General features: G+C 42.6%; 1 non-coding gene across 1 annotated transcript; it reads right to left on the bottom strand.

Moving 5' to 3' along the window:
* Positions 1-1,349: 1,349 nt before the first annotated feature.
* On the bottom strand, positions 1,350-1,421 carry TRNAA-UGC (transfer RNA alanine (anticodon UGC)). The gene has a single exon. It is a non-coding gene; the product is annotated as a tRNA-Ala (tRNA).
* Between the last annotated feature and the right edge of the window lie 19,956 nt (positions 1,422-21,377).

Below are 21,377 nucleotides of genomic sequence, written 5' to 3'. Positions count from 1 at the left end.
CTCAAAGAGTCGGACATGACTTAATGACTTAACAACGACAGTGCTGACATAAATATTTTTCAAAAAAATTAATCGATAGAACTGTCATTGTTTTACAATTTTGGCAAGCATTGTTAATGCCTAGCTTAATAAAAGACAGCTGGATTTCTCATATCTGCTTCTGTGTTCGTCAGGTATGACATCATATGTGCATAGTTCAGTTCAGTTCAGTAGCTCAGTCATGTCCAACTCTTTGCGACCCCATGGACTGAAGCACACCAGGCTTCCCTTCCATCACCAACTCCCTTCAGTTCAGTTCAGTTCAGTCGCTCAGTCGTGTCCGACTCTTTGCGACCCCATGAATCGCAGCACGCCAGGCCTCCCTGTCCATCACCATCTCCCGGAGTTCACTCAGACTCACGTCCATCAAGTCCGTGATGCCATCCAGCCATCTCATCCTCGGTCGTCCCCTTCTCCTCCTGCCCCCAATCCCTCCCAGCATCAGAGTCTTTCCCAATGAGTCAACTCTTCGCATGAGGTGGCCAAAGTACTGGAGTTTCAGCTTTAGCATCATTTCTTCCAAAGAAATCCCAGGGCTGATCTCCTTCAGAATGGACTGGTTGGATCTCCTTGCAGTCCAAGGCTCTAGGAAATGCCAGGGAATGCCGGTGAAAAAATGAGAGTGAGAAAAGGCCTCAGTGACTCCCTCAGAAGGTTTGGGGGATTCTCAGATGTCCCCAGACTACATTCTGTGAATTGCTGCTATAGCTATTGTGGTGAATAGGAATATAGGCCAGGCTTTGGAAAACATAAATTATTTTTCTTTCTTAAACGTAAAGTTTCTTGCTTGATTCTTAACCTTTTAGTCTTTAGCTTCATAACTCTTTCCATCCCCTCACCAGATTCATTCTCCACTGCTAACAGCATCTTAAAATAATGAGTTAACATTTATAGAGCAGTTTTTACATGCCAGAAAGAAAGATAGATAGTCATGTCCGACTCTTGCCAATCCATGAACTGTAGCCTGCCAGGCTCCTCTGTCCATGGAATTCTCCAGGCAGGAATACTGAAGTGGGTTGCCATTTCCTTCTCCAGGGGAACTTCCTGACCCAAGAACTGAACTCAAGTCTCCCGCATTGCAGGCAGATGCTTTACCAACTAAGCTACGAGGGAAGTTTCAAAGTGAAAGTTGTTCAGTAGTGTCCAACTCTTTGTGACCCCATGGACTGTGGAATATTCCAGGCCAGAAAACTGGAGTGGGTAGACCTTCCCTTCTCCAGGGAATCTTTCCAGCCCAGGGATTGAACCCAGGTATCCCTCATTGCAGACAGATTCTTTACCAGCTGAGTCACGAGGGAAGCCCAAAAATGTGGAGATGCCAGGAATTGAACCCGGGGCCTCATACATGCAAAGCATGTGCTCTACCACTGAGCTACATCCCCTACCCTCTATATGCCAGGTACTAGATAAAGCACTCTACATGCATTATCTTTTTTCACCTTTCATCTTTGGTCTCTGTCTGTGGTTCCTGGCACAGAGCTTCTAAAACCATTGACATTTGCTAAGTGATAAAAGCACTGGGAGGAGCATCTTTTGTTTAATCCCCCGTTCCTAAATCCCTTGGAATTTCCTGGGTAACCGCAGTGTCTTTTGTTCTAATCAGGTGGCCCTGGGTGGGCTCCTGCATGGGGCCTGGTCACCAGAAAGATCAAGCCACAGTCAGAAGTTTGGAATTTTCAGCCACACTCCTTCATTCTCCAGAGAAGGAAGAGGGCTGGAAATGGGTTGATGATCAATCATGACTATGTGATGAAACCTCCACAAAAATCCCCAAAGGACCAGGTTCTGAGATACTTCTACATCGGTGAATGCATGGTGGTGCCGGGGGAGGGCACACCTAGAAAGGGCAGGGAAGCCCCCATATATCTGGCCCTACACATTCCTTCCTTCTGGATGTTCATCTGTAGCCTTTATCATATCTTTTTACAATCCACTGGTCAACAGTAAGTGAACTGTTTTCTTGAATTCTCTGAGCTGCCATAGAAATTGATTGATTCTGAGTGGGGAGGGAGTTGTGTATAGTTCATCAGTCAGAAGCACAGGGAACAACCTGGCCTTGTGATTATCATCTGAAGTGGGGTTGGGACAGTCTGAGCCCTTCACCTGCAGGAGTTGATAGTATTGTTAGGGGAAGCACACTGATTGAAACTGCCCACCCTGGCCAGGCACCATAGTAACAATTTGCATGAGTTGTTTTCTGACAGGAGATCCTGATAAGGAATACGGAACTAATAAGCCACCACCAACCGGAAGAGTTCGGGAAAGGTCAAAAGGAGACAGCGGATGTCCGTCCACTTCCCAGAATCCCTCTCGCTAGCATCCATCTTGGCTGAGCGATGCGTGTGCCACCAGGAAAGACTCAGAATTAGAATGATTGGCCAAAGACCACGCGGAAACTAATCCCATCACCATAAAACCCGAGACTGTGAGCCATACAGCAGAGCAGTTCTCCTGGGTTCTCTTACCCTACTGCTCTCCACCCGGGTGCCCTTTCCCAATAAAATCTCTTGCTTTCCCAGCACATGTGTCTCCTTGGGCAATTCATTTCCAAATGTTAGACAAGAGCACAGTTTCTGGCTCTGGAAGGGGTCCCCCTTCCTGCAAAAGTATCTCCAGTCAGAGTATCAAAACTGAGTTAGGTTGTAAGACATAGAGCTGGTGTCACAGAGCATTATTTGGTGTGGGAAAAACAGCCACTCATCTGGTATCAGAAGTTTTGGTACAGTGGATAAGAATCTGCCTTCCAATGCAGGGGACGCAGGTTCAATCCCTGGTTCAGGAAGATTCCACATCCCAGGGCCAGTGGGGGTGGGGGTGGGGGTGGGGGCAGCAACTAAAATCTGTGCACAACTCCTGAAGCCCGTGAGTCTAGAGGCTGTGTTCCACAAAAAGAGAAGCCACTGCAATGAGAAGCCCAAGCACCTCAATGAAGAATAGCCTGCTCAACAGCAAGACCCAGCGCAACCAAAAATTAATCAATTAAAAGCAAAATAGATTATTGTGAATTAAAGGAAAAACATTTGTTTAAAAAAATGTTCTGAGTGTGGCAATAGTGTGAGACTAAGGGAGACACAAAGGAGGAAAACTGAGGATTTTTTTTTTTTTTTTTTTTGCATAACCCCTGAGGACAGTTTTATCCTGGGGATAATTATTATCCCTAATTTACTGATGGGGAAAAAAGGTCTGGAGAAAAGCAGCAATAGGCTCTGAATTACAGATCAAGTAAGTTAAGAAATCAGGAATTTAAGCCAGGGAAGCCCCTGTAGTGAATGAAAGTGAAGCATTTATTGCAGCGCACCAATCAAGGAGTCCTGGCTTCCCTAGTGGCTCAGATGGTAAAGAATCTGCCTGCAATGCAGGAGACCTGGGTTTGATCTCTGGGTCGTGAAGATCCCCTGGAATAGGAAATGGCAACCTGCTCTGGTATTCTTGCCTGGAAAATTCCACGGACAGAGGAGCCTACAGGTTACAGTTCATGGGGTCTTGAAGAGTTGGACACAGTGGAGTGACTAACACCTTCACTCTGAAGCTTGACTAACTGTCAAGGACAGTTAGTGCTTAAAAGACTCTGAACTCCCCAAGGCTTGCAAGGAAAGGTTTTTAAAAACAAGATAAGGGAGGGGGGTGGTGTCAGCTCAAGCACATGCTTCTGACTGGCGGTGAGGTAATTGTGGGAGTCAGCATCATCAACCTTCTGGTTCCAACTGGTCTGGGGTCTTCATCCTTGTGGGCAGCAGACAGTTAACTTCTTCCATCTGGTAGGGGTTTCAGTATTTGCAAAACAGCTCAAAGGATGTGACTCAGAGTATCATGTATAGCCCTCGAGGAGGAACTAAAGGTCCTTGACTTGGTTTAGTGGCTGCACTGTTATTATTTTGTCTTGCTTGACTGTTTTCCTTTCTGCGTTTTCTCTTTCCTCTGATTAAACTCACTTTGTGGACCTCAGGGAAGGCCTACAAGGCTACGGTTTTTTTACAGACTAGGGGCAGGCAGAGGACAAGGAGGTTGGGAGAGTCTGTTCCAGGAAGACCCCATAGAATCCTGCTCAATTACTAATGCATTCCATGTGCATTTTAAATTGTTTTAAGCTTTTAGAAGTTCAGCTCAGGAGATTACATGTCTATTGGGAATCCTTCAATTTCAAGTTTTCTGTTTTCCTGTGTATTCATCAGGGTTGCTCTATAATCTAACTTCAGAAAGTTTTCAGTCTTTGGCTAAATATTGGTTTTGGGGAAACTTGTTCTTAAACATGCTTTGCATTTGGGAGGAGTATTTTCGTCAATGCTCTTTTTCTTCTGGCCACACCATTGTAACAGGAGGGAAAGGGGCAGGGCACAGCTTTTGGAAGAATGACATAGCCCAAGGACACAACATAAACCAGTTGGATTCAAGTGGGACAAAGATGGCAGACAAGACTAGACCTTGATCCTCAATCAGCAAGTGAAATGACACAGCCAGAGGTGCCATGACAGTTCCAAGGGGTCAAAAGATCAAGGAGTGGGTGGTGGCCCAAAACCTGGAAATCACCACCCCTTCCCCCAAATAGTTGGAATAATCCTCCCACTGATGTTGAAGTTGAAACTACAATCCCGTGGTCACCAGATGCGAAGAACTGGCTCATTTGAAAAGACCCTGATGCTGGGAATAATTGAAGGCAGGAGGAGAAGGGGATGAAAGAGGATGAGATGGTTGGATGGCATCACTGATTCAATGGACAGGAATTTGAGTAAACTTTGGGAGTTGGTGATGGACAGGGAAGCCTGTTGTGCTGCGGTCTATGGGGTTGCAAAGAGTCAGACATGACTGAGGAACTGAACTGAACCGAATCCTCCCACTCATTAGCATATGAAATTCAGCTCAGTTCAATTCAGTTGCTCAGTAGTGTCTGATTCTTTGCAAAGTAGATGTTTTTCAGGAACTCTCTTGCTTTTTTGATGATCCAACAGATGTTGGCAATTTGATCTCTGGTTCCTCTGCCTTTTCTAAATCCAGCTTGAACATCTGGAAGTTCACAGTTCATGTACTGCTGAAGCCTGGCTTGGGGAATTTTGAGCATGACTTTACTAGCGTGTGAGATGAGTGCAATTGTGGAGTAGTTTGAACATTCCTTGGCATTGCCTTTCTTTGGGATTGGAATGAAAACTGACCTTTTCCAGTCCTGTGGCCACTGCTGAGTGTTCCAAATTTGCTGGCATATTGAGTGCAACACTTTCACAGCATCATCTTTTAGGATTTGAAAGAGCTCAACTGGAATTCTATCACCTCCTCTAGCTTTGTTCGTAGTGATGCTTCCTAAGGCCCACTTGACTTTACACTCCAGGATGTCTGGCTCTAGGTGAGTGATCACACCACCATGGTCCTCTGGGTCATGAAGATCTTTTTGTATCATTCTTCTGTGTATTCTTGCCACCTCTTCTTAATATCTTCTGCTTCTGTTAGGTCCCCACCATTTCTGTCCTTTATTGTGCCCATCTTTACATGAAATGTTCCTTGATATGTCTGATTTTCTTGAAGAGATCTCTAGTCCTACCCATTCTATTGTTTTCCTCTATTTCTTTGCATTGATCACTGAGGATATGAAATTACCCAGCCTATAAGAACTAACTGCACCACATTTCATGGCACACTCGCCCTCTGCAATGGCCCACACTCTGTCTGGGGAATGTGCTTCTCTCTGAATCTGAATAAATCTACTTCTTACCTATCACTTTGTCTCTCACTGAATTCTTTTTTGTGATGAGACATCAAGAACCTGAGCTTCATTAAGTCCTGAAACCAGGTACCGTGTGTTTTGACTGGGTTTTCATCCCAGACATGTGGGTTCAAGTCCCAAGCAGGGTTTTGGCTGGGTTCGAGTCTCAATCTGAGGTAAATTGTTTCACCATGAAGCTTGCAGGAACCTAGTTCCCTGACCAGGGATTGAACTCATACTGCCTGCATTGGAAGCATAGAGCCTTAACCGCTGAACTGCCAGGGAAGTCCTTGTTGTTACTAATGTTCTACTCCTTTGTAGTGGGTTGGATAGGGTCGCTCAAAATCTCAGGTTGGGATGTTACCTTATTTGGAAACAGGGTCTTTGTCAGATGTAATTAAGATACAGCTTAAAATGGTATCATACTGGATTAGGGTGGGCCCTAAATCCAATGAATGTCCTTAGAAAAGACAGAAATAGACACAGTAATGTTGGGAAGGTTCATCTAGTCAAAGCTATGGTTTTTCCAGTAGTCATGTGTGGATGTGAGAGTTAGATCAAAAAGAAAGCTGAGCACTGAGGAACTGATGCTTTTGAACTGTCATATTGGAAAAGGCTCTTGAGAGTTCCTTGGACAGCAGGAGATCAAACCAGTCAACCCTAAAAGAAATCAGTCCTGAATATTCATTGGAAGGACTGATGCTGAAGCTCCAATAATTTCACCACCTGATGTGAAGAACTGACTCATTAGAAAAGACCCTGATGTTGGGAAAGATTGAAGGCAGGAGGAGAAGAGGACGACAGAGGATGAGATGGCTGGATGGCATCACCGACTCAATGGACATGAGTTTGAGCAAGCTCAGGGAGTTGGTGATAGACAGGGAAGCCTGGTGTGCTGCAGTCCATGGGGACATAGAGTCGGACAGGATTGAGCAACTGACCTGAACTAAACGTAGGGAAGAGGGCTTTCCCAGTGGCTCTAGTGGTAAAGAACCTACCTGCCAATGCAGGAGACATAAGAGATGCCAGTTCAATCCCTAGGTTGGGAAGATCCCCTGGAGCAGGGCAGGGCCACCCACTCAAGTCTTCTGGCCTGAAGAACCCCATGGACAGAAGTGCCAGGTGGGCTATGGTCCATGGGGTCACAAAGAGTTGACATGACTAAATCTACTTAGCACACAAGACAGGAGAGAAGGACATGCAGAGATGGGGACAGAGATGCGCGGTGGCTGCCACTGCCAAGGAGCCACCAGCACTAGGCAGGGGCAAGGAAGGATTCTCCTTCAGACATCTGGACTCCAGAACAGTAAGAGAAGTTTCTGTTCTTTCACATCTCCCAGCTTGTGGTACTTTGTTACAGCAGCCCTGAAGAACTAATATACTAGCCTTCAAGACCTGGCCCCAAACTGGCCTCCTTCCTATGGCCTTCCCTCGTCATTTAAGATGTAAGTATTTCTCCCTCCTCTGAATCCCAAGAATCCTTGCTGTCTGCACCATTCCCGAGGACTCAGGGTTTTACTGTGTATGTGTCAGCTTCTCCAGAGGGAAAGTTTGGTTTTTAACCCTTTCTTGAGTCTCTGGTTTTCTCCTAACTCAGTGATGTTGTTATAGGAAAAGTGGAGAGCAAGAGAATGGTCATGTCTCAGGTCTCAGGCGAGTTCCTGGGATGGCTGCCAAGTGAGGGTCCTTGGCTTCAAGCAGGAGGGAATTCCAGAGCGAGCCGAAGCAGAGTGAAAGCATGTGTTTATTCGAGAAGATACACACTCCACAGACAGAAGTTCGCACTGTCTCAGAAAGTGAGAGTAGACCCGACATACGGCCTTGCCGTGCTAAGTCACTTCACTATGTCCAATTCTGTGTGATCCTGTGGACTGTAGCCCTTCAGGCTCCTCTGTCCATGGGATTCTCCAGGCAAGAATTCTGGAGTGGATTGCCATTCCCTTCTCCAGGGGATCTTCCCCACCCCAGGGAAAGAACCGGCGTGTCTTACGTTTAACCTGCAGTGATGGGCGGGTTCTTTACCACTAGCATACCTGGGAAGCCCGAAATATGGGGTGGTTTGTTTTCATGGGCTGGGCAGCTTCACAACCTAATGAGTAGGAGGTTTATTCCAACTATTTCGGGGAGTGAAAGTGAAGTCGCTCAGTTGTGTCTGACTCTGTGCAACCCCATGGACTATAGCCTACCAGGTTCCTCTGTCCACGGGATTTTCCAGGCAAGAGTACTAGAGTGGGTTGCCATTTCCTTCTCAGGGGATCTTCCTGATCCAGGGGTCAAACCCAGGGCTCCCGCATTGCAGGCAGACACTTTACCCTGTGAGCCATCAGGGAAGCCCTGATTTTGGGGAAGGGGTGGTGATTTCCTGGAATTGGGTCACTGTCCCTTTTTTGACCTTTAATCATCAACCTCTGAACTGTGAAGGCACCCGAGGGTATGATTTAGCTAATGTGTTACGATGAGCTCATACTGAGGCTCACCCTCTAGTGGAAGTTGACTTGTCTGCCATCTTGGACCTAGTTAGTTCTAACCAGTTTATGTCATGCCCTCAATGGCTGTCATTCTTTTAAAGGTTGTACCCTGCCTTCTTGTCTCAATATATGTTAAGCACATATATTAAGTTCTTAATATGTCATTGTTGAATATAGTTTCCCCAATACTTCTCATTTGATGAATCCATTCAACAAAAAATTATTGAGTGCCTACATTGTGAAACATTTTTTCTTACCTCTGGGATAAATCTGTGAACCCAAAAGACAACGTTCAGTCCGTATGAAGCTTGCTTTCTAGTGAGAATGTAAGTTTCTGTGTTGAAATTCACATGCCCTCGTTGCAGGTTTTAGACTAGTTTCTGTAGTTTCTTGTGTCTCTTTATTGTCCAGAGCCAGTTTCTAGTACTGGGACTATCCTGGCATCCTTTCAGATCTTTTACTTGACTGCCAAGGACAGAGAGGAGGGGGTGAAATGACTTGAAGAGCTCTCAGTTCATGCAGAACGTTTCTCTCTCATAAGCCATCCTTGTGTCCTGAACTCTTTACCCACTGAAACATGCTTGTAAGCTGTGCTGGAGCCAGCTTGTGGAGACCTTTTTGGTAGTCTGGATGCAAGCCGAGGAAACAGGAAGACACATGCAAATCTGGGCACAGTGTTAGCTTTGGTCTAGTACCAGACAGGCGGCTGGTGCCACTTTTGCCAGGATCTGTGGCTCATCAGCTGTCCTCCATTGCTGCCCAAATAAGGGATTCTTGCCTTTCTAAGTGGATACAAATTCTAGGCAGCAGGACCACAGGTGTGGGATAAGTAGGGTGTATTTTCTTTAGGAGAAATATGTAGAACAAAGAATGGTATTGTTCTCTAGTCTTATTTTGATGTTCAGCTCCAAGTAAATCTGATGAGAGCCAGTCGCTCTGTAGCTAACTGAAGGGTGGGGGATGGTGACTGTACAGAGAGAATGACAGTATGTCAATCAGCCTTCCAGTAGGCAAATGCATGTTTAAAGATTCGTGTGTGCACGCTCAGTCGCTGGTGTCCATGGGACACACAGAATCCATGGGATTCTCCAGCCAAGAATAGTGGAGTGGGGATGCCATTTCCTTTTCCAGGGGGTCTTCCCTGACCCAGGGATCAAACCTGTCTCTCCTGCCTTGGCAGGTGGATTCTTGATCACTGCGCCACCTGGGAAGCTCCTTGTATAAAGATTAATGCTTAGTTATTTGAGAATGTGGTGAAATACACTCAAAAACTGTTATTGGGAGGAAGTGAGGTAAATTAACACAGACTTTCTAATATACATTTTGCGAACATGTTTCAAAAGCCTTAAAATATTTATCCTCTTTAATCAAGTAATTTTATTCTCAGGAATTTATCCTGAAGAAATAATCTTATATTTGTGCCAAGATTTATTCAGAAAGATCTTTGCAGTGTTATTTACAATAATGAGAAACAGCACAAAGGTTCAACAACAGAATTGGTTGAGTTAAAAATGCTATATCTATGTGTTAGAATATGAGCCATTAAAAATTATATTCAAAGGTTGAAAAATGTCCATTTTAAAATTAAGTGAGAGTTACGTGTCCAGGAGGATTAACTACAGTATTCTGTATTCCTTGGGGGTATGATGGAAATTTGTGATAATAGAAGCTAAAACATTCTCAAAGAATTTCCTCCTCCAGGGGATCTGATCTTCCCAATGCAGGGATCAAACCTGCATCTCTTATCTCCTGCATTGGCAGACAGATTCTTTATCACTGCTGCCACCTGGGAAGCCCTTACATCTAATGGAAAATGCTGATAAGGTATTATCGAGTGGAAAAGACAAATTATTAAGCAGTATGTATTGAATATGGTAGGATTCCATAGGATTTTAGTTTTGTAAAACAAACCTTTCTGTTCATTTTATATATTGTAAATATATATATATAATGTTAACAGTGGCTGTCAACTGATGGTGCAAATACAGGACCTGCAGATTTTTTCTCTCACATTTCTTTATATTTTGAAACATCTATTTTAAAAGCATGTAATACTTTTTTATACAAAAAAAAAATATTGAAAGGGAGGAGAGCTTTTTAAAAGAAGAAGAGCAGAGAGTCTGACAGGTTTCTGAGTACTGTTTCATAACTTACTGGCTACATAACCTGGGGCATTTCTTTGACTTCCTAAGCCTCAGTTTTATGTCTGTAATAAGGGAAAAAGTTCCCTACTTTATATGAAGATTATATAAAACAATGCAGATAAAGCTTTTAATGTGATATCTAATAGAGTGAGGCTTGGTAATTGTTATTTTAATAAAACCCGTTTGACTTCTGCTGTGGTCACGATAGCATAACTGGTATTGGTTAGCCTCCCTGCAGTAAATAACTAGAAAACTGAACAAAGTATGTAAAACAACTATCCTCAGGCATTGAACAGCAAGCACTCAGAACTCTGATTCCTGAGAAAAATAAAACAAATTTGGTGAGCCCTCTGATTTCCCAGGCTTTCTGGATGATGGTACAGGGAGAGAAGCTGCAAGCAGAAGATAGCAGCCTCACTGAAGTGAGGAGACAGATGCATAAACAGATCAGAGTTTGTGCAGGTTGAGGCAACTGGAATTTGCAGGGCAAGCTCCCAGACCAAAAGAAGGTTTACAGAAAAAGGGCTTTTTAAGCATATTCATTTTTTTGTTGTTCTTTAGTTCCCAAGTCATGTCCAACTCTTTGTGACCCCATGGACTATAGCTTACCGGGCTCTTCTGTTCACGGGATTCTCCAGGCAAGAATACTTCAGTATTAGTAGGTTGCTATGCCCTCCTCCAAGGGATCTTCCTGACTCAGGGATGGAACTCGAGTCTCCTGCATTGGCAGGTGGATTCTTTATTGCTGAGCCACCAGGGAAACCCATAAGTATTCATGCTGCCAAGTCGCTTCAGTCGTGTCCAACTCTGTGCGACCCCATAGATGGCAGCCCACTAGGCTCTGCCGTCCCTGGGATTCTCCAGGCAAGAACACTGAAGTGGATTGCCATTTCCTTCTCCAATGCATGAAAGTGAAAAGTGAAAGTGAAGTCACTCAGTCGTGTCCGACTCTTAGCGACCCCATAGACTGCAGCCTACCAGGCTCCTCTGTCCATAGGATTTTCCAGGCAAGATACTGGAGTGAGATGCCATTGCTTTCTCCAATAAGTATTCATAGGATCCCCTTAAGTCTTTGCCCAAATATTAGGCAGTACATGTGTAAAGTGAGACTCCATTAGCTGGGCACATAGAATAATTACCGGAGAAATGAAAATTACCAATAATTTGCAAAATAAGCAATAACTGAAGCTTGGAGAGGGTTGAAAGGCATTCTAGTTCCAATTAGTCAGAACTCAGTAGACTCTAGAGATACCACAACTTAGGAGCAAGGCTAGAGTAGTTTGAAAATAAAGGGGACTTTAGATCCTCCTAAGAAGAGCTTGAAAATAAACCTCAAAAAGACCAAGCTGATCCCCAACTAAATTAACTGCCTCCAAGAATAAAGCTCAGCACTTTTTAAGGGAAGGCAGCCAAAATCAGACACTCAACAACATAACACAAAATCCAGAATCTGGTAAAAAGATTACCAGATATGTGGGAAAACATGTAAAATATGATCCTTAGCCAGGAAAAACAAGTCAGTTGAAACAGACACATAAATGACAGAAATGATGAAATTAGCAGACAAGGACTTAGAGAGAGCTATTGTAAATATGTTTAAGGATCTAAAGAAAAACTCAGTGAACACAATGAGCAAGTGTGTGTGAGTGTTTAGTCATGTCTGACTCTTTGCGATCCCATGGAATTTTCTATGCAAGAATACTGGAGTGGTTGCCATTCTCTTCTCCAGGGAATCTTCCCCACCCAGGGATCAAACTTGCATCTCCTGCACTGGCAGGTGGATTCTTTACCACTGAGCCACCTGTGAAGCTTGAACAAAATGAGAAACATGGAAAATTATAATAAAAGAAACAATTGTAACTTCTAGACATAAAAATCAGAGATGCGTAATCCACGGAATGGGCTTAGCAGATGACTGCACACAACAGAAGAACAAAAATGACTTGAAGATACAGCCCCCTGAAAAGTTGAAACTAAAGTCAGAAAGAAAAGGAGAAAGAAAATACGCATGTACATACTTAACATACATACAGAAACAGAACCCCAGGGACCTGTGGATCAATATCAAGCAATCTAACACATGTAAATTGAATATGGGAGAGATATTTAAAGAAATAATAACTGAAATTCCAGATTTGATTTTAAAAATATATACTTACCAAGAGATGCAATAAGGTCAGCAAATTCCAAACAGAATAAATAGGTACAAAGAACCACATCTAGACATATCTTAATCAATATTCTGAAAACCAATGGTAAAGTACCTGTATTAAAAGCAGCCAGAGAAAGAAAGACACATTACATTCAGGGGAACAAAGATAAGATTTTCCACTGACTTTATATCAAAAATAATGTAAGCCAGAAGACACAGAGTAGCATAGAAAGAGAGAAAAAATTATCTGAGAACTCTAATATGCAATAAACATAACCTTTAAAAATGCAGGTGAGGAAAAAAGACACAGATGTGTATAATGGACTTTTGGACTCAGAGGGAGAGGGAGAGGGTGGGATTATTTGGGAGAATGGCATTCTAACATATATACTATCATGTAAGAATTGAATCGCCAGTCTATGTCTGATGCAGGATACAGCATGCTTGGGGCTGGTGCATGGGGACGACCCACAGAGATGTTATGGGGAGGGAGGTGGGAGGGGGGGTTCATGTTTGGGAATGCATGTAAGAATTAGAGATTTTAAAATTAAAAAAATAAAAATAAATAAAAATAAATAAAAATTAAAAAATGCAGGTGAAACAAAGATGTTTCTAGACAAATAAAAGCTAATTAATAGAAAGTAATTCTTGCTTGCATTATAATAGCTAATGATTAAAATAAACAGCTAATTATTAGAAAATAATTATTACCTATAATACAAGAGATAGAAAAGGAAGTTCTTTATGTATAAGGAAAAAATACCAGCTCTATACAAAGGAATGATGGTCACTGAAAATAGTAAATATGTGGGTAACATTTTTTCATTAAATTTTTCTTTAAAAATAATTGAGTATTTAAAGCAAAAGTAATATCAATATATTAGGGGTCAATAAGTTTATGCAGCAGTTCAATTTGATGGTAAACTGTGATAAGGTAAAGATGCATATTGTAAACACTACAGCAACCAATTTTAAAAGGTATACAAACTAAAAGAGAAGATTAAATGACATATTAAAAATACTCAGTTTAAAAGAAGGTAGGAAACATGAATAAAAAAGAACAAAGAAGAGATGGGACCATTAGAAAACAAGTAGCAAGATGGATCATGTAAAAGATACAACATCAACATTTGCATTAAATACAAATGGACTAAGGGGCTTCCCTGGTTGCTCAGTGGTAAAGAATCTACCAGCTAATGTAGGAGACACGGGTTCGATCCCTGATCCAGGAGGATCCCACATGCTGCGGAGCAGCTAAACCCATGCACTGCAACAATTAAGCCTGTGTTCTAGAGCCTGGGAGCCACAACTACTGAAGCCCAGGCGCCCTGGAGAACCATCACAATGAGAAGTCCTCGCACCATAACTCTAGAGTAGCCCCCACTCACCACAAGTAGAGAAAAGCCCTCGTAGCAACAGAGACCCAATACAGCCAAAACTAAATAAATAAAGTATTTTTTTAAACAAAAAAATTATATAAATGGACTAAACATATCAACTAAAAGCAGAAATTGTTATACTGGAAGAGGACAAGATTCACATAGGTTGTCTAAAAGAAACACACTCTAAATATAAGGACAAAGTTTAAAAATGAAAGAATGAAATAAAATATACCATGCAAAATATTAATCAAAATAAGTCTATATTAAGGGCTATATTTGAACTTCAGGACAGGGACCCTTATCAATGACAGAGGGACATTTTATAATGATAAAATGGTGAATTCATTACAAAGACATAACAGTTCTAAATGTTTATTCACTTAGCAACAAGAGCTTCAAAATATGTGAATTAGGGACTTCCCTGATAGTCCTGGGCTTCCCAGGTGGGGCTTACCTGGTAGCTCAGATGGTAAAGCTTCTGCCTATAACGCGGGAGACCTGGGTTCAATCCCTGGGTCAGGAAGATCCCCTGGAGAAGGAAATGGCAACCCACTCCAGTATTCTTGCCTGGAAAATCCCATGGACTGAGGAGCCTGGTAGACTACAGTCCATGGGGTCACAAAGAGTCGGACACGACTGAGCGACTTCACTTTCTTTCTTTCCCAGGTGGTGCTAGTGGTAAAGAACCCGCCTGCCAATGCAGGAGACGTAAGAGACTTGGGCTCGATCCCTGGGTTGGGTGGATCACTTGGCGGAGGGCACAGGAACCCTTTCCAGTTTTTTTGCCTGGACAATCCCATGGACAGAGGATCCTGGCGGGCTATAGACTGTAGGATCGCAAAGATTTGGACACGACTGAAGCGACTTTGCATATAGCACTGGTAGTCCAGTGGTTAAGACTTCACGCTTCCAAATCAGGGGGCCTGGGTTCCATTCCTGGTAGGGGAAATAAGATCCTGCAGGCCACACTGCACAGGCCAAAAAGAAAAAAAAAAAAAGCATGAGGTAAAAATAGGATTAAAAGAAGAAATAGATAAATCAACAATATTTAGAGATTTTAATACTCCTCTCTATATAATTGATAAAATAAGCAGATAAACAATGGGTAAGGATATATAATTAATTTGAAAACACTGTCAAGATGACTTAATTGGCATAGATGAAATGCTATACCCAATAGTGGCAGAATACATATTCTTTTAAAGTACACATAGAATACTCACTGAAATGTCTCAGTAATTTAAAAATGAGTATATTTTTCATGATAATGTAATTAAATGAGAAAAGTATACTTGTAAAACCTCCAAGTATTTGGAAATTAAAAAATACATTTCTAAGTAACCCATGGGTCAAAGAAGAAATTATAAAAAGAAGTTAGGAAATATCTCGAGTTGAATGATGATGAAAGTACAAAATATTAGAATTTGTGGGATTCATTTAAAGCAGTGCTTAGAGGAAAACTCATTCTGTTAAATGTTTATATTAGGCCCAAAGAAAAATTCTAAAATCAATATCTAAGCATTCCACTTAAGAAGGTAACAAAAAAGATCAAATTAAACTCAAAGTTAATTTAGAAGGTAGGAAATAAAAAGAGCAGAGATCAATGAAATGAAAATTGGGCAAAAATAGAAAAATCAAGTGAGACAAATGTTGGTTTATTTTAAGGATCAATACAGTTGATAAACCTCTAGTTGGACTGAGGAGAGAACACAAGTTACCAGTATCAGAAATGAAAGAGGGGATTTCACTTCAGACTTAGCACATTTATGCCAGCACATTTGACAATTAAGATGAAATTGAGAAATTCTTTAAAATACAGAGACTGCTTTACAGAGTGAAGTAAGTCAGAAAGAGAAAAACAAATATCATATATTAATGCCTATATATGGAATCTAGAAATATGGTACAGATGAAACAATTCGCAAAGCAGAAATAGAGACACAGGCATAGAGAACAAACATGGACACCAAGGGGGAGAGGTGGGGTGGGATGAATTGGAAGACTGGGATTGACATGTACACACTTCTATGTATACAGATAATGAGAACCTACTGTGTAGCACAGGGAACTTTTCTCAACACTCTGTGGTGACCTAAATGGAAAGGAAATCCAATAAAGAGGGAATATATGTATACATGGCACCCCACTCCAGTACTCTTGCCTGGAAAATCCCACGGACGGAGGAGCCTGGTAGGCTACAGTCCATGGGGTCTCGAAGAGTTGGACACAACTGAGCGACTTCACTTTCGCTTTTCACTTTCATGCACTGGAGAAAGAAATGGCAACCCACTCCAGTATTCTTGCCTAGAGAATCCCAGGGATGGGGGAGCCTCGTGGGCTGCCGTCTATGGGGTCACACAGAGTCGGACACGACTGAAGCGACTTCGCAGTAGCAGCAGCAGAGCTGATTCCATTTGCTGTAAATCAGAAACTAACACAATGTTGTAAAACAACTATACCCCAGTGAGACTAAAAATAAAATGCAAATAACTGAAACGTAACAAGAAATGGGATATTTTAGAGTCTGATTACTAGGATTCGAAACTCTGCTCTTCCACTTATCAGCTGTGTGAATTTGGGCAAATCCCTTAATTTTTCTGTGCCTCGGTTTCTTCCTCTGTAAAATCAGGATAATTGGGTTTTTGCAAAGGTTTAATGAGTTATTTTGTAAAGTTCTGTGCAGAGCGCTACATAAGTGTTGGCTTTGATAATTTCTTAAATCTTAAATGGTTTTTCTGGATTGAGACTTATAATTGGTTCTGATGGCTTAAATGAGAGTTAGAGATTTTGGTTTAGTGCTAGAGCTTTTTTTTGGTCAATAAGATAGACTATTAACGAATACAGCTGGAAAATCCAAAGTGTATTGGCAGTTTAAGTTTAACACAGGAAATCAATCAACTTCAAAAAGTGAAGAAAAAAAAGCAAAGAAACAAATCCTGATGTAACATAGTCCCCTTTGCCATGACCCCCCCTACCCCCTGACATCACTCCCTTCCCCACATAATTCTTGACAGCGAAAAGGTTGACCTCATGGTGCAATGGGAGAAAGATGTGTGTTCAGCAGTCAAAGTATAGCTAAAAGTGGCAGCTGGAAACTGGAGGGCTTCCTGGGTCAGCTCACAGATGGAAGGAAATACAGCTTATCTTCTACAGTTTCCAATCAATTAGGAAGAGAGCTTCTCATCCCAGTTCTGAAACACTGGAAACGTTTTGCCCATCCAATTTCCTGCTTCCGATGAGCCCCAGAGTCTGAGCCAGGCCGTGCACAGTCTCAGGTCCTGGCTGTGCAGTGGGCCTGCCAGCCTGCCCCCATCCATCATGCTGAAAGCCCTGGCGAGAGGCCCGGGGCTCTCCGCCAGCAGGACTGGCAGCCAATGACACGCCGATGGCTGAGGCTGGCTTCTCCTGAGAGCCTCTGCCTGCTGCCTGAGGAAACCAGAGGTGGTCTCCTCACACGCCCTGCTCAGCAGGCTGTTGTCCTCCTCCTTTGCTTGATGGGGACTCAGTCCCCACCAACCATCAGTTGGGTGGCAGTGCCTCAGGCAGAGAGGTGAGCCAAGGAATTATCCACCGCAAAGGAACATGAACCCAAGCTGAATTTGAACATCTGTTTCCTATGTAACACCCTTCAGAAAGCATGGCATTGTTGGCTTTCCAAATCAGTTCCTGGCAATCCAGGGAAAAAATAAAAGATACTAGTCTTTGCAGTAAGGCTGGGTCTTCTCCGAGAGGACAACAGGACTTCTCTTTGAACCTTGCGGCTCAGCTGGTAAAGAATCCACCTGCAACGTGGGAGACCTGGGTTCGATCCCTGGGTTGGGAAGATCCCCTGGAGAAGGGAAAGGCTACCCACTCCAGTATTCTGGCCTGGAGAATTCCATGGACTATACAATCTATGGGGTCGCAAAGAGATGGACATGACTGAGCAACTTTAAAAAAAAAAAAAAGGGATCACGCAGACAGTTGTCCTGGCAGGGTCTGTGAATGTTGCTGAACTTCTCCAGGGAAGGGAGAGAAATAGGCAGGCACTTGAAATCCTCAGAGAACTGGGGCAGGGACTGACTCCTTAAGGCAGAGTATAGCAGTCAGTCTAGAGTCTGGACCTGCTGACCTGGTGAACATCCCATGGCCAGAGATTCCACAGTCATAATGACCAGGGCACTGGTGTGAGGTTACACAGGCCCTGGAATTTACGAGCCATGTGACCTTGGGCAAGTAATACAACTTCAAGGAATTTTAAATGGTCAAACGGAAATAATAATGCTAATTTATGGGGATATTGTGTGAAATAATGACCCAGTACTTAACAAAGCACGTAGATAGCCTGGTGTTGAGTAGATGCTTAGTATCATCAGCTATTTTTATTATTGTCATTATTAGGTTTACGTCATCAACAGTTAATCCTCAAGAATCCTGTTTGGCACCTTCATTTTTACAGAATGCTATAGAAATATTCTGGTATAGTCAGTCTTCTCCGAAACTCATGGCAGATCAAAAATACCTGGTAAAGGGACCTCCCTGGAGGTCCAGTGGTGAAGACTCTGTGCTCCTACTGCAGGAGGTAAGAGTTCGATTCCTGGTCAGGAAGCTAAGATCCTGCATGCTAAACCAAGCATGCCACATGGTTTAGGGAGTTGGGGTGGGAGAACAACTTGAAAAAATGTTCCAGAAAGTTCCAAAAACTGAAACTTAAATTTCTGTGAGTTGGCAACTATTCACCTAACATTTACATTGTGTTTACAACTATTTATGTAGCATTTACAGTGTGTTAGTGCTGGGCTTCCCTGGTGGCTCAGAGGTTAAAGCATCTGCCTGCATTGTGGGAGACCCGGGTTCGATTCCTGGGTTGGGAAGATCCCCTGGAGAAGGAAATGGCAACCCACTCCAGTATTCTTGCCTGGGAAATCCCATGGACGCAGGAGCCTGTTGGGCTATAGTCCACGGGGTCGCAAAGAGTCAGACAACTGAGCGACTTCACTTTCACTTTACATTGTGTTAGGTATTATAAATAATCTAGGGATGATCTAAAGTACACAGGAGGATGTGTGCTATATGCAAATACTACACTATTTTATATCAGAAATTTAAGCATCTGTAGATTTTGGTTTCTAAGGGGGCCCTGGAAGCAATTCTCCAAATCAGGGACAACTGTATATATAATATATAAGCATCTGAATGCAGAGTTCCAAAGAATGTCAAGAAAAGATAAGAAAGCCTTCTTCAGCTATCAATGCAAAGAAATAGAGGAAAACAGCAGAATGGGAAAGACTACAGATCTCTTCAAGAAAATTAGAGATACCAAGGGAAATTTTCACCCAAAGATGGGCTCAATAAAGGACAGAAATGGTAGGGACCTAACAGAACCTGAAGATATAAAGAAGAGGTGGTAAGAATAGACAGAAAAACTGTACAAAGAAGATCTTCACGACCCGGATAATCACGATGGTGTGATCACTCATCTAGAGCCAGACATCCTGGAATGTGAAGTCAAGTGGGCCTTAGAAAGCATCGCTACGAGCAAAGCTAGTGGAAGTGATGGATTTCCAGTAGAGCTATTTCAAATCCTGAAAGATGATGCTGTGAAAGTGCTGCACTCAATATGCCAGCAAATTTGGAACACTCAGCAGTGGCCACAGGACTGGAAAAGGTCGTTTTTCATTCCAATCCCAAAGAAAGGCAATGCCAAAGAATGCTCAAACTACCACACAATTGCACTCATCTCACATGCTAGTAAAGTCATGCTCAAAATTCTCCAAGCCAGGCTTCAGCAATATGTGAACCGTGAATTTCCTGATGTTCAAGCTGGTTTTAGAAAAGGCAGAGGAACCAGAGATCAAATTGCCAACATCTGCTGGATCATGAAAAAAGCAAGAGAGTTCCAGGAAAACATCTATTTCTGCTTTATTGACTATGCCAAAGCCTTTGACTGTGTGGATCACAATAGACTGTGGAAAATTCTGAAAAAGATGGGAATACCAGACCACCTGACCTGCCTCTTGAGAAATCTATATGCAGGTCAGGAAGCAACAGTTAGAACTGGACATGGAACAACAGACTGGTTCCAAATAGGAAGAGGAGTATGTCAAGGCTGTATATTGTCACCCTGCTTATTTAACTTCTATGCAGAGCACATCATGAGAAATGCTGGACTGGAAGAAACCCAAGCTGGAATCAAGATTGCCGGGAGAAATATCAATCACCTCAGATATGCAGATGACACAACCCTTATGGCAGAGAGTGAAGAGGAACTAAAAAGCCTCTTGATGAAAGTGAAAGTGGAGAGTGAAAAAGTTGGCTTAAAGCTCAACATTCAGAAAACGAAGATCATGGCATCCAGTCCCATCACTTCATGGGAAATAGATGGGGAAACAGTGGAAACAGTGTCAGACTTTATTTTTTTGGGCTCCAAAATCACTGCAGATGGTGACTGCAGCCATGAAATTAAAAGAAGCTTACTCCTTGGAAGAAAAGTTATGACCAACCTAGATAGTAAATTCAAAAGCAGAGACATTACTTTGCCGACTAAGGTCCATCTAGTCAAGGCTATGGTTTTTCCAGTAGTCATGTATGGATGTGAGAGTTGGACTGTGGAGAAGGCTGAGCACTGAAGAATTGATGCTTTTGAAGTGTGGTGTTGGAGAAGACTCTTAAGAGTCCCTTGGACTGCAAGGAGATCCAACAAGTCCATTCTGAAGGAGATTAACCCTGGGATTTCTTTGGAAGGAATGATGCTAAAGCTGAAACTCCAGTACATTGGCCACCTTATGGGAAGAGTTGACTCATTGGAAAAGACTTTGATGCTGGGAGGGATTGGAGGCAGGAGAAGAAGGAGAGGACAGAGGATGAGATGGCTAGATGGCATCACTGACTTGATGGATGTGAGTCTGAGTGAACTCCGGGAGCCGGTGATGGACAGGGAGGCCTGGCGTGCTGAGATTCATGGGGTCACAAAGAGTCGGACACGACTGAGCAACTGAACTGAGCTGATATAATATTACATAGTCAGAAATATTCTCTAATAGAATATAAAAATGCATGTTGGGTTTTCTACAGAACATAGAAATATGTAATTCTGCCTTCAAAGAATTTATATCCTAGGAGATTTAAGATGATCTAACATAAAGGATGATATTCACTATTTTATAATGGTGGGAAGTCGATTAGGAGGGGAAAGTTTTAGGAAGGAAACTGGAGAGTAGGGCCTCACTAACTGAAATGACCATTCTACCACTTTCCAATTCCATCCATTTGTTCACTTAAATCATTTATTTATTTATTTATTCATCAAATGTGTTAACCAGTGTTTGCTAAGGGACTTTCTATGCATTAGCCGTTAACTCGCAATATGAAAGGCCTGGAGTGTTGCTTTCATGGTATGGAGTGGGAATTAGGGCCTGGTGGTGAGATTTGAAATGAGACATTTTGGTCAGCAAACTTGCTCTTGTTGATAGAGAATGGTAGCCCCCAAAAAAGTTTTGAGGAGGGTAAAAGCTGGCTACT

The sequence above is a fragment of the Ovis canadensis genome, chromosome 6, assembly GCF_042477335.2.
Source record: "Ovis canadensis isolate MfBH-ARS-UI-01 breed Bighorn chromosome 6, ARS-UI_OviCan_v2, whole genome shotgun sequence".
NCBI lineage: Eukaryota > Metazoa > Chordata > Mammalia > Artiodactyla > Bovidae > Ovis > Ovis canadensis.
Note: the sequence above shows the minus strand (reverse complement) of the source record. Positions and strands in the feature narration are given on the sequence as shown.